Below are 14,172 nucleotides of genomic sequence, written 5' to 3'. Positions count from 1 at the left end.
GATGTCCAACCTAATGGTTGATATGTTTATGTTGGATTTGTGTGCACTCTCTCAGGTATCTATGAGAGAGATAACTTATAGATCAACGGATTATTGTGCATTATAATAAACAGCATAGCCAAAGGGGGATGAGTGCACAGTGACAGCTAAGAGAAAGAGTTTACAATGTATATACCTTATTAGCTTAACCCTTTATTTATAGATGAGTATCTGGTATGAGTGGACTTTTGGGCCTCTCAAGAATATTGGGGGTCCATTTGTTGATTTATTGCTGCCGTAATAGGATTAGTATAATTAAGAAATATTTCCTTCCCTCTTAGCCATTAGCCCTTCTTGGGCCTTCTAGAATGTGAGTCTTTGTCAGGTCCATAACAGTTGCCTCCCGGTTCGGTAGTCTGAGTGTTCAAGCTGGCGGACTGCAATAGTTTTCTTGCATCTCGGATGCTTCTAGGTCCATCCTTAATTGGCATCTTCTTGGCATTCTTGAGTCACTCTACACGCCTTCCTTTTGTGGGGGCTTGAGCCCATTTTTGTGTTGTTGAGTTTGTTCCCGGTCTTTTTTTTGATCTGATAGTTTGAATTCCCCTTTCTTTCTCCTATTTACGGAGTTGGATTCTTTTGCGCTAAAATTAGCCCTGCTTTATTGCCATGACTTTGATTTTGGAATGTCTTTCTTCTCTTGAAGACCCGAGTTTGGCAAGGCAATGTTTGCTTCTTTAATTTTGAGCCCAACTTCTATTGTCGTGACTATTTATCTTGACTTGACTTCTTTATAGAAGAAGTATTGTTTGCAATTGCTTTTATATTTGACTTATTTTGTCGTAACTTAAGCTTGGGAAGGTGATGTTCGCCTTCTTGGCTTTGAGCCTGGTGATGTTTGTCATGGATTTTTTTTTATCTAAGTCCCATTTCTTTGGCGATGACTTTTTCATCTGAGCCTGGCTTAGTTCACCGTGAATTTTTACTTTGTGCCTCGCTTCATTCACGGTTGATTTTTTATCTGAGCTTGGCCTATTGGGTCGCGAGCTTTGTCATTTGACTTCGTTGCCAAAATCTTGATAGGAGACCGACATCATATGTCGATTCTTTCTTATATCAACTTGACTTTGTTGACGCATTCTTAAGTCTGAGCTCGGCTTCGCATACCGTAGCTTTCTTTAAATTGACTTTTGGCGTTTGCCTTGTCTATGCTTTTGAAGGCGATACCTTCGCCTTTATGATTTTAGCCCGGCTTAACGTACCGTAGCTTAATTGTTAGACTAGACTTTTTGCCAGTCTTGTTTGAGAAGGCTGTATTCGCCTTCTTGAGCCCGACTTATCATACCGTGACTTTTATATTTATGACTTGACCATAATCGCTTTATATTTATGGAATTGGCTTTCACATATTTTGTTTGAGCCCGGCTTCGCATACCGTGGCTTTCCATTGTGACTTGGCTTCTTTCGCCGAAGTCTCATATTTATAGTGGCAGACTTTGTGGATCCAATGCACTCAAAATGAAGAGTTCAATAATACAAGAGTTTTGATGATAATAAACAAGCTTGGAAGCGACTTCAAGAGTAATAATATAACTCACACCTATCAAAAAGTCCAAGGAAGCAATCCAACAAGACAGCAGAAGCAAAACCATCAACACACATGATCAAGTCCAAAGAAAGATAAAAAATCAAGCTAGTAGTACATCCTTGAGGCTTAGACCTAAATGTAAAGGTAATTGATTAATGGTGCATGAATTAGATCAAAGGATACTTAATTTTGTGCATGCATTATCCATGACACTAATCACTTGAAAGATTTTGAATAACTCAAGAAAAATACCCTTGACACATTTCATAACCTCAAAACATTTTTATCAAGTCAAGGAATTGCACTAAAAGTGATTGGTGGCAAGTTGGAATGCTTTGGAACTTAAAAACTGCAACACTTAAGTTCTGTTAAGAAAGTATTCAAATACTTTCTTGAGTAATATTCGAATACTTGTGCTGAGAACAAAGTATTCGAATACATTAGGAAAAGTATTCGAATACTTCACGAAAAGTATTCGAATACTTACTGGACAACATTCATTCTAACGGCTATAAACGACTAGTTTCGTACCAACACCTATATAAACTCATTTATTGTGTTTCAGAAAAACAAGAATCGTTGTTCCATTGATTTTACAATCATTATTGACTATTCTTATTGAATCAAACACATTCATTACTTATCCTTACTCATATTGATCATAAAAATTCTTTGAGCTTCATTCTTGTGACATTGATCAATATCCATAAGCTTCAATTTGTATAATCTGTACTTTAGGAGTACAAATTCATTTCTAAATACTCTCCTTCTGTTTATTTGAATTGAGTGTAGTGAGACCCTAGTGGAAAGGTTGCTCATAGCCTAAGAAAGTGAGTGGAAGTGTAAAGGTTTCAAGAATCAAATTTTTTGAAGGTTGCAGTAGTTTGTCGAGCACCCTTGAAGCTTAACCAATAGTGAAAAGTTGATTGAGCGATTTCAATCTGGACGTAGGTCACGATGGTGGTGACCGAACCAGAATATATCTTGTTTTCAATCTCTCTAACTCTTTATCACTTTATATAAGCATTATTAGTATACTTGAGCATATTTAAATTCATATTTTGCATATTATTTGCTTGCGTTAATTTCTATTCATTAGACTTTACTTGTGTCAAATCGTAGAAACTCAAGAAATTTGTTTTCAAGAAAGAAAGTAAGGCATTTTGCAAAAGTATTTTTAAAACTCAATTCACCCCCCTCTTGAGTTGAAGGCCACTTGTCCAACAAACTTCGCCTCTTTGAATAGGAGCTTGGCTTCTTTCGCCATAGCTGCCCTCTTTTGGATTTGGCTTACTACCTACGTCTTGAGTTTATGCAGGCGATTTTTGTCTTTTTGCTTGAGCTACGCTGAGTTGAAGCTCAAGGTCGAGGCCGAGCTGTTAAATTCGAAGCCCTTTGCTTGGCTAAGTTGAAGCTCAATGCCGAGGCCAAGCTGTTAAATTTGCAGCCCTTTGCAAGGCTGAGTTTAAGCTTAAGGTCGAGGCCAAGTTATTAAATTTGGAGCCCTATGCTGGGCTGAGTTGAAGCTCAAGGCTATTAAATTTGGAGCAGAGTTGAAACTCAAGATCGAGGCCAAGCTATTAACCTTGGAGCCCTTTACTGGGCTGAGTTAAAGTTCAAGGCTGAGACCGAGTTGTTAAATTTGGAGCCCTTGGATGGGCTGGGTTGAAGCTCAAGGTCGAGGCCGAACTGTTAAACTTTGAGCCCTTTATTGAGCTGCCTTCCTTTTATGAATGGTTTGATTAAGAGAATTATCCTCCAAAAAGTTCATGTACACATTTCTTGCTAATTTCCAGGACACTTTTGCTTAAAGTAGCCTCCAGGCTGCTGACCCTTTTTTTTTCTTTGGGAATCTCTTCTAAAGAGCCTTTATACAATCCTTAGAAACATAAAGACATTGACAATCCATAGCTTTAATTGCGAAGTCCACTCATCACGTGGTTTTCAATGTTCACAGTCACGCTTTAAATGTTTATCGTGATTGGGTAAGGATCAAAGTTTATTGATTTTTCTCGCAGACGACGCTAATGTTTCGATATGGTAAGTGGGGTGTGTGCACAGTGATAACTAAGAGAGAGAAGATTTAAAATGTGTGTACCTTATTGACTTAACCCCTTATTTATAGACGGATACCTTACATGAGTGAACTTTTGGGCCTCTTAGGAATATTGAGGATCCAGTTGTTGATCCATTGTTGCCGCAGTAGGATTAATATAATTAAAGAATATTTTCTTAATTCCCTCTTAGTCGTTAGCCCTTTTGGGGCCTTATATAATGTGGGCATTTGTTAGGTTCATAACACATATAAAGAACTAATTCAACTCAAAAACTTAATTGAAATTGAAATTAATTGCAGTGATAGTAGATTGTAATTTCACGGGAAATTAATCTATAATATCAAGAATTCGAATTATGAAAACACCATTCTAAGAATGATTTTACCTAATCATAACTTTCTGTATATAGGATTAGTGTTACAACATATTGCCTATAAATACTAGACCAAAAGAAAAAAATGAAAGTAAAACATATTTATGGATTTAATATTTTTCATATTATATGAGATAAATTTATCTCCAAAATACATATAAAAATATATAAAATTCATATGAGAAAAAGAAAGAAAAAATAATATAAACTATATATATTTTTATTAGAAATATATTTCTGCAGTTAATGCAGATAAGTTATGTGCATTTACTTCCAAAACAATGTCGTTTTAGTATTGAAAGATTAGAAAATTATAATTATAAAGACTATAATAATCCTGAAATAAATTAAAATTATAAAAACACCATGATTTCCGTCCCAAAATAACATCGTATTGGACTTATTGCAGGTAACTTATCTGCAGTAACTGCAGAAAAAGCGAATCCTATTTTTATATATATAGAAGATAAATATATTTCGTAAATCTCACATCTGTAGAATATAGTCTATAGGTATAAAGTAAAAGAACTTCTCCTGTTATTATGAAGGGAAAAAGAATTCTCATGTTGTAGGAGAGTTCTCTTCTCATGTTAGTGAGAGTTTGTTTTGCGTGCAATAATTTTTTTTGTTTTCTTTATTTTTTATGTGTGAGCCCCACCATAAATTTGAGTGTGTAGGTAATTTTCTCCTCTCCAATAGCATGAGAAAAGTATTACCCTATTATGAAAATACTAACATTTTCTCCTCATCATAATATAATGCATAAGCAAGCTAATGGCTTTTTGATATATGGCGAGGACCTAACTTTCTAAACTTACCATTAAAAGTGGCTTTGGATATTTCTCCTTTTTCCAACACTTTCAACTCAGAAGAGAGGGAGAATTACTTAAACGTCATCACCACCGTCACCATTAATTAAATGGAATCCAATTAACATAAAAAATTACTAATCGCTTATGATTTCGCATGTCATAATGCATCATAAAATTATATTTGTTTATGTCAAGCTAGTTTCTACGTAGCTTTTGGACACTTTACAGCTAGCGTTTTGGCCATGTGGTGTTTTGTTATCCTAGTTCCCGACGATAACTTTTGGACAGAGACTTCAAAGCATCAAATTTATGTTTATAATACGGGAATATCATTTATGCATCCGCAGCAGAAGTGATATTTGTAGTTTCTCTCATATTAATTTTCATGTTATTTTCTTATTTTTTTAAAAAACTTAATAATCAAATTTTTTGTCTTAGTGGCGGATAATATTGATGTAAAACCCGCCCCCACCCCGCCGGGTCGACCCGAAATTCAATGACCATACCGATTCGGGTCAAGCATTGGACCGATCATGCATCGATTCGATCAAAATTAGTGATCCAGTGACTCGGTCGGGTCATGTATTTAAAAAAAAATAAATCAAAAAATCAAAATCGTTTCATCTTGTAAAAAAAAAATGTAGAACTCATTTTAATTTTTTTTTGTAATTTTATATTCTACTATACTCTTCTACAATGACATCAAATTTCAGCTTTCAATATTGAAGCAATTGGCGGAATAATAAATTAAGAGATTGTGACATATATCATTTTTAATGTAGTTGAATTTAAAAAATATGAGTTCAATGTCATTAAGAGGTATGTTTATGCGGATTATGAGTTGCAATTTAAATTGACATAGTAATAGTATGCATTTTTATTTACTTATGCTTCATGTTTTTGAGCTTATTTAATAACCTTATTTAATTCATTTTAGATACGAAGGATATAATTGAATTTATACGTTCATATTTTTATATATCTATATATATATATATATATATATATATATATATCCGGGTCAATTGGTCCGACCAGTGACCCACCGGTCCGACCAGTGACCCAGTACCCCAATACCCTGACCGAGTCGATGCCCAAGCCGAGTTTAATAACATTGCCAGATATGATAATCCCTTATAATATCTCCATTTGCAGTACTTTAAAAGGAAAATATTTTCTCTCATTAATTTTAAAGTCAAATAATTTATTAATCTAATACTAAAAGATATATACAAGAGAATTAATCCGCATTTTGCAAGCACGACGCATAACAGACGCAAGTTGGGATTTGCATAAGTCATGCATAGAGTAAATATATAACTTGAATGCGCATACTCATGCACATTTTTTTTCATTAAATTGATAAATTATTAATTTGCAAAAAAAAAAAATTAAAGGAGTAACTTTTTTTTTTTTGATTTTGCATCAAAAACCCGTTCACTAATCTCCCCAGTATCACTTTTGGAGGGTTTAAAGTCTTAATCTGAATAGGATTAGTTGCGAAGCAATGAACCGATTGGAATATTTAAAAAAAAAAAAAACCGTTCACTTGCTAAAGACTTATTAAAGGCTATTTTGGTTTTTTCCAAAAAAAGAGAGGCTAATTTCGATTGGTGAGTTAATTATTTTGTCAAACTAATTACTTGTCCTTAATTAATGTTAATAGAAAATTTCTATTAAAAAATTTCCTAATCAAATTCAGATATTTATTAAATAAAAAAATAAAAATGATAAGATTGTAAAGAAACATTCAAATAATGAAGTAATAAAATATTATTTTAAAATAATCGAACTATTTTTGTGTTTATTTTTTATTTTTCGAATCACTTTCATTTTTCTTGTATTTTTTTATATGTATATATAGTATCATAAAGATTAGATTTCAATTTATTAATTCTTAATTTATGATAGCAAGCATACGTACATTAGTATTTATCTTTTAAGTCTATAAGATTCATATACAGCTGACAATCTTGTACATACAGTATATATTAAAAATACTTAAAAAACTTTTGCACGAGGAGCGTCCCAACCTAACTGATATGTATTGAAAGGGAAATGGTTATTATAATTACCTTTGTTACACTTTTGGTTACATGTTTTAAAAAAAAAAGTTGATGAAAAGTGTATTTCTTTGGTTTTATTACTTTAAAATGAAATATCATAAGATCAATAGTATAATGAAAATAACGTGCAACAAACAGGGCTGTTTAAGAGAACTGGTGCTTATGTACCAAAAAGAAAAAAGAAAAAGAGAGAACTGGTGCTCATAAAATTGAAAATAAATTTATTTAACTAGCTTTTTAAAATGTAAAGTTACTAATTAGATTTAATTATTTTCTTCTATTTTTTTAATTTTTGACAGAGATAACATATTTAATCTTTCTTAAGACATTTATTGATTTTAGAAAATATATATTTTGTTAATTTTAATTTTAAAAACTTCTTTCAGTTGAAGCAATAATTGTAGAAACGATTAATAATATTTTATAGGTCATATATCCATTGACAAATTAAAAGACTAAAGTGTTTTTAATGTAATTCGATATATTAATTGAAATATTATCTTTAATTTTTTATGTTTTTTACTGAAATTTTTTAAAGAATAATATGATATAATAAAAGTACCTTCATTTAATAATTTAATTTTTTAATTAAATTATTTTTTACATGATATAGAGCTTTACGATCTCAGGGTTTAAAAGTGTCCCAATTCTTTTAATAAAAATTTTAATTTTCATATTTCAAATATCGAATTGTCCATGTTTTAATACTATAATTAAAGATCTTGAACAGATTAAATTTTTGGTTGAATTGATTTTTAAATTTTCAAATTAATAAATTAAACCACTAATTTATTAATAAATTGGCAACATTCGAAAAAATAAAAGTGAGCAAGATTGTGTTAAAAAAATGGGAAATAAAGAAAGAAAAAATTAATTAATTTCTCAAGTGGCATTTAACTATAAATAAAAAATTAAAGAAATAAAGATTGTGATAAATAATTAAATTATAGTTGATTGAATAACATGAATAAGGGAATGAGATTTACCAGGCATTATATTAAAAAAATAAGAACCTTTATTCATTAATAATAAATATATTATTTTACATATTATAACTTTAAAAATTATTAAATTATGGGGCATAAAATTTTCAAGGTTTTCAAGCAAGGATCTTAGTGACCTTAACAGAAGGTTCATGTCATGAAATATTTTCCATACAAATTCTCAATATATAATTCATGGTCTTTGTATATCTAATTACTAGCCATTTAAATTTTCTATTACTTTGATTTGAGCTATATGATATATAGCTTATTGTTCTACTATATAACTTTAGCTGATGATTTGGGAATATTCTGATTTCATCAACAAGTCTTTTACGGCCAGAATCTTTTAGTTTTACTTGATGCATAGCTCATTGTCTTCTTTAGGGCCTGTTTGGTGTGACGTATAAGACATGATAGTATAAGCTTATACTATACGTTATGACATTTTCAGTTGTTTGGTGTGACCATCGTATAGTATAAGCTTATACAACATAATCCCTTAATACATCAAAACGATGTATTACTTAATCCGGCCTAAGAATGAGGGATAAGGCCTGATAAGATATTGATGTATTAACATCGATGACCAATGTAATTCTCAAAAATTAATATATTGTTTTAATATTAATCTATTAAAATAAAAATTAATTTTTCAATATATTATTTTTTAAAATATTGAATATTTTTATTTTTATAAAAATTAATCAATAAATTTTTATAAAAATTAATATCATATGACATTTTTTGAAGAATTATATAAATTCTTTATTAAAGGATATTTTTATTAAAAATATTTATTTTTATCATATATAGTATTATACAGTGCATTACCAAATATTAGATGATATTATCTTTTACAATATATTATTTTATACAATATCGTGCCAAACGTTGTATAGTATTAAAATTCAATCAGGTCTTATACAATCAGGCCTTATACTATCAGGTCTTATACTATCAGGGCTTATCCTATACTATACACCAAACATGCCCTTAGCATCTCAGGGTATGTTACAAATGGGATTAATATTTCTTGATATGAGATACTTTTATCTCTTACACAGAACAAATTTTTAGTGCATCGGATATACTGAATTTTCAGTGTATCTTTCACTCATAATGTGTGATATGTGTTTTATTTTTGTCAAATTATTAATAAATAAATTATTTTAATATTAGGTGACAGAGTTATTTGACAAAAATTAAGACACGTGTCACCTTGTGAGTAGAAGATGTACCGAAAATTCAGTTGTAGCACTCAAGATTTTTTTTTTTTTTACATACATATAAAGTATATAGAGTTCATTTTTTTCTCTCTCTCTTCTCTTCTCTTTATATGGTCTCACATGTGATCCCATATATATATATATATATATATATATATATATATATATATATTTATGGATGTTACAAGGAATTGAACACAACACTCTACACTACACACACTCCTAATACACACACCCCACACCACTAGGCTAACCCTAGTGGTGCAGTGATCCCTTATATTTTTATGTGTATATTTATCTGATAAACATTATTCTAATATTACAAACTGTTGAGATATATAGTCCCACATTGATTGGATGAGAAACTAATATGGCCTTTATAAGGCCTTGGGCACTCCTACCCCTTGAGCTAGCTTTTGGGGTGGTGTATCCCAAGGTTGTATCAGAGTCTCACCGTTCCCCGCTTTAAAAAGTGGAATTAAAATAAAAAAAAGTACAAAAAGATAAACCAAAAATGGGCCTGTGCAATTTCCACGCTTCTAGCCTAAAGGACTCTTGTGTGAGGGGGCGTGTTGAGATATATAGTCCCACATTGATTGGATGAGAAACTAATATGGCCTTTATAAGGCCTTGGGCACTCCCACCCCTTGAGCTAGCTTTTGGGGTGGTGTATCCCAAGGTTCTTAACACAAACCATTATAACATTCAAGGAAATGAAACTACAAAATAAGAATAAAGGCTAAAAAGCCATTTGTATTAATTTCACAGAGTGGGGTTGCCATACATATGAAGGTTCACCTCAATTATTGTTGATAAAGTGAAAAGTTCGGTAAGAGTGTTCTGGTATTTTGGTTGTTGACGAAATGTGAGAGAGAGAGCAATGTGGTCCCTCGAAAGATAGAAACCTCACCGACGAAGTGTAAGATTTCTTTTCTTTTCTTTTTTGGTACAAGAAGTGCAAGATTTCAATCCTCAAAGTCGAGTTCCATTTGTACGTTGTAAGCAAGTTGCTGAAAAGCATTAGTAAAAGAGAGAGAGAGGGAGCGAGAGCACATGTACAAAGGGCGAGCCTTATAGAGTATATAAAATCGGATAGTGTACGTTTGACACTGTGATCACGTTGGAAAGAAATGCTCATGAATACTAGCCCAATAGACTAGGTTTTCCTTTTTTTCTTTTTACTTTTTTAATAAGAATTTTAGATTAGTGAAACACACGCATTATTGATGTTTTACGGGATAATTACATATTAGTTATTGAGTTATGTTTATCTCATTTTACATGAGATAAACAACTCTTCTACACACAAAAAGAGGTTGGGTCTCATCACTCTTTTTTCTCTCTCCTCTTGCCTGTGGGTCCCATTTATATGAGATAATTTTTTTCATACCAATATATCCCTTAGTTATTACCTATGAAAGAGAAAAAAATTCCTAATAATCAAACCCAAATCATGGTTAGAGTGAACAGAAGGGGTCTATTGTACGTACCTTTATCTTTTCATTTTTTACATAATTGTATACAAAAAAGAAAAAAATTATATTTAGAATTATATATTTTTTTATTTTTTTTGGATATTATATATTTTTTATTTTAGTACATAAAAAATGTAAACATTAAATGATGAGATAAAATTTGTGTATAAACATCTTCATCTCTTCTTTAATTTGTAGACCGTGCAAATTAGTACAAACAATTCTTCTCTTAACTAGTTAGGTACTACATTTATATTATCTTTGAAGGCAAATCTATTTCTCTCTTCAAAGTGCAAAACAGAAAATCAACCTTAAAGAATAAGCCCTGTCACGTACAATTCACTTTCTCTTTTCTTATACAAATGAATGAAGAAGGCTCAGAATTACTAAGAATATAAATTAGTTTATCAGTGAAATAAGTGTGGATCGAAATGGTTCTGCTCGTTGTAGCCTTGTCTAAATTATTATGAGCTAGCTTTATTTGGGTAATAGTCTAAATATGAATTGTTCCCTTGACCTAACTTTAAAATAACAATATTGGTTCCCTAAAAGATGGATTGTAGTGACGTACGTTTGCATGCACAGACTAGTATTGTTTTTTATTTTTATTTTTTTAAAGATTTCCTTTTAAAGATTTCCATTTGGCTACGTTTCTTTAAGAATACCATGAAATTTTAAACGGAATTATTATGGCGATGATACGTACCACGTACCCATCAAGATGAAAGAGCTTTCCTAGTGAAATTTAGCCCCAGACAACAACGCAAAGTTTGACTACGGCCATGGAAAAAAGTGAATAGCTTAGTTAGGATCTTATTGTGGTGCTGAAAGAATATACCTTGTGGTACTCATTTAAATTCACAATGAACTTAATTAAATAATTGGAAATTGGAAGATCTCGTCAGCCCCATTATATACTTCATTTTCTTACTTTTGTTGGCCTAATTTATTGTCTTCTTTTATGAGTTGTCAGTAATTTGTCATTTAATTGCTACCTATTAATTAGGTCCACGTATTACTATATTTAAATATGATAATTACAATCCAATTAGTGAAACTCAGTTGATAACACAAGCTGAATAAATGGGGAGAGAATTTGTGTTTGATTTCTATTAAATATATTTTTGAAGATGAGCGAAGACCTTTAATTTTAAACTTAACACCTTAATTTGATTTTATGTTACTTTCAATTTTTTGCGTGTAATAATTTTTTTATTATTTATAAATAAAATTTAGATTTCACAAAAGAAAAAAAAGGTCGGAATTGGCGAGGAAAAAAAAAAAAGAACTCATTCAAAATCAATTTTATGCAGTTTTTCAATCAAAAAACAGATCCCTCGCTTACAGTCCAATACTTGCTACGATTTCTCTATATGTTTCGTTCTAAACCCGCGTGCTCTTCAAAAACATTTGAAAAAAAGGAGACACGTTGTTCAAAAGAGATTGGTAGTCGGTTTGTTGGAGTGACGAAGTGCATTTCCACTTTCTACGAAGGGGTGTCAATCTAATTTTGAGTCTTGTTACGTCATTCAAGAGATTCACTTTTGCTTTCATTTTATTTTAGGGAAATACAAGTATCATGTTGTAGGAGATTTATTATCTCATGTTATAGACACAAAGTAAGTGGGACCCACTCTTTTAAAAAAAAAAGTAAAAAAATAAATAAATGCTAGCACAACTTTTGATCTATGAATAGGAAGGGTATGTTATCTCATGTAACATGAGAAAAACATACCCCTTTATTTTATTAATTGTATTTAAAAATAAAATAGAAAGTGTTATATTTACTAATTTTTTTATGTATAAATTCTTACAAACTACATTATGTCTTATCGGTAAGACAATAAATTTATAAAAAAATTTGTTTATCAATATAACCATCCTCAAATAAAATAGCACCAAATAAAGGCTATATAGGATTTCAAAATTAAGCCTTTTGTGACGAGAACAACCCTAATTTTTACTTTCGGATTTCAAATATGGAAGTTTCATTGTAGACATCATACCAATGGTGGAGTTAGGGGTGTCAAAATGGGTTGACGGGCATGAATTTGACACGATACGAATTTGACACAACACTCGAATACATCAACACGAACACGAAACAAATTTTTATTCGTGTCAAAATCTTCAACACATACCTGACACGAATTTTTTGTCGGTTGACACGACACGATACAAATAACAAGCAAAATAAGAGTCAAAAGAGTAATTGACAACAAAATTTTAAAAAATAATTAAAAAATATGGGTCAACACGTACACGACATGAATTTTTTACGTGTCATTTTTTCCAACACGAATATGACACTATTTTTTCTTTGCGGATCAACCCTAACACAAATTTTCTTGTCATGTCACGAGTTAACCCGCGTGTCATAACCTGTATTGACACCCCTAGGAGGAGTGAGGGAGATGCTAAAGTGGATAATCAAAGATTATACAAGCTTTTAGTTATAAATATTATTTTTAAATTTTTGGTCATATAAAAATGATTTCTATTAGAAATTTAATTATAAAAACCTTTAGGTATAGAATTAACTTTATCTCCTGTATTCACATGAAAATAATTTAATTTTTACAATTGAATTGATTTATTAGTTCAGTTCAATTTTAAACTGGTTCATAACTAGTTTGATTCTGTTCAGAATTGGTTTTTAAAATCAATCTTGAATCCAAATAAAAATTATAAAAAGACTGAAGGAAAAAAAATTAAAAATTAATATATATATATATATATATATATATATATATATATGATAATGAAAATTATAAAAAAATAAGTATTTAAAAATAAAAAATAAAAACACATAAGAGAAAAAATAATAAAATAAAATAAAAAACTAAATAAATAAAGAAATAAAAATAAAGAAAAAAGAAGACAATAAATAAGAGAAGAGAAATAGAGAGGAAAAAAGAAAAAGAAATGAAAAGAAGAGAAAAAAAAAAACTGGTTCAATTGTTAATGAATTGATTTTCAGTTCAAGAACTAATTTTTAAAAATAGTTCAATTCAAAAATTGATTTTTTTAAGTGTAGAGATTTTTGTTCTTTCGCATACCTCTAAAACTGATTTTTGAACCAGTTATGAAACCATAATAAAAGTATGAAAATATCGAGGAAACAAATAAATTTTTTTATAAATATAAATAAGGGGTTTATACTTCTTATGCAATATAAGAAGAAAATTTTTGCAACATACACATAGTGTTTAAAAACTCGGCCCGACCATCGACCCGGTTGAGGTCAGGAGTCACGGGGTCACGGGTTCAACCGGGAGGTCATAGGGTCACTACGCTGACACTGTTTTATATATTAAAAAAAATATAAATATAAATATATATATATATCCTATATGAAAATATTAAAAAACAAGCCACCAATCTTCAAAGATTCAAAATATACTTAACATAATTCATCAATTACAACCACAAGTCAATATTACACAATCTAATTAAAGTATCAAGATGTCAAAGTACAAAACTCATATTCTAATGGGGTCACTACGCTGACCCGGTTCTGCCTCTTTTGAGTTTTAGAAGGTCTCTGACAAAGGAAAATTTAAAGGAAGTAAGAATGAGTTTTTGTTTTCCATCGACGACCGTAAGGATT

Source organism: Gastrolobium bilobum, unplaced genomic scaffold, assembly GCF_033153095.1.
Source record: "Gastrolobium bilobum isolate Gb01-03AN ecotype WA unplaced genomic scaffold, APGP_CSIRO_Gbil_v1 utg4530, whole genome shotgun sequence".
NCBI classification, from domain to species: domain Eukaryota; kingdom Viridiplantae; phylum Streptophyta; class Magnoliopsida; order Fabales; family Fabaceae; genus Gastrolobium; species Gastrolobium bilobum.
The sequence above is the reverse complement of the archived record's forward strand: the minus strand, read 5'-3'. Positions refer to the sequence as shown.